This window comes from Leptonychotes weddellii, chromosome X (assembly GCF_054177405.1).
Source record: "Leptonychotes weddellii isolate Sample4059 chromosome X, ASM5417740v2, whole genome shotgun sequence".
Taxonomy (NCBI): Eukaryota; Metazoa; Chordata; class Mammalia; order Carnivora; family Phocidae; genus Leptonychotes; species Leptonychotes weddellii.
Window position 1 is genome coordinate 72,038,395 of NC_138385.1, and position 1,111 is coordinate 72,039,505.

Here is a 1,111-nt window from a genome sequence, read left to right on the forward strand (position 1 = left end):
GAAAAAAAACTTAATTACAGAATTAGTCCAGGAGGTCCCATATCCAGTAACAGGAGTTCCAAAGAGAACACACACACAGATGCATACATAAACATAGACACCACACAGTGACATAAACACACACACAAAGACACATACAGAAACACAGACACACATACTCAAACAGATACTGACACAGACACGGAGACACACATGTGCACACACAGACACACAAACAGAAACACACACAGACAAATAGACACACACACACAGGAGGAGATCATCAACAAGAAAATTAGATTTTCCAGAATGAAACATCATTAGTGTTGACATTGGAAGGACTTTGGAGTGCCCATTACAATGCATGAGTGTTGAGAGCCCTAGGGACGAAGGAAAGACCCTACAAGTTTCAGGAGGCTGGGGGTGGGGCAAGTGGTCACCTGAAAAGGGTCAGAAGTTAGAATAGCCTCAAACTCCTCACAACACTAGAAGCCAGAAGACAACAACTTCAAAATTCTGAAAGAAAATTATTTCCCACCTTCAATTTTCTACCACAAATAAACTATCAATCAGTCCTATATCCAAACTATCAAGTCCAGACATCCAAATTCTAGAAGTTTCCATTCTCAAGCATCCTGTCTTAGGAAGCTATGGGAGGATGTGTTCTACCAAAGAGTGCAATAGACCAAGATAAAGGAGGCCCGAGGTGTAGGAAACAAGGGCTTGGGCACGGGACAAAGGAGTCCCTGGTATGGGGCCACCCAGTGCACAGGGGAGCAGGTCAGAAGCCTTCAACCATTCTGTCAGGAAGATGCAACTCATGCAAACCTGAAGCATCTGAATGTTTTGAAAGAAGATTTAGACCATTGGTGAAGTCTTTGAATTTGAATTAACAGTAAGTACAGAGAGAAACAAGCAAAAGAATTAACACAGTTAAGAACTTCTGAGAAAATTAGAAGTTTCTCAGGAAAAGAAGAGTGAGCGTTGTATACTACAGGGCTCAGCTTTAAATGGCATTTACATAGAGTTATCCAAACACTGTTAAAGGCACCAGATTAGACCCAAGATGGAGTCACTCATGCTAAGCCCTATGGCAGCAAACCAAAACTTAACCAAGTTTCTATGCTCGGCT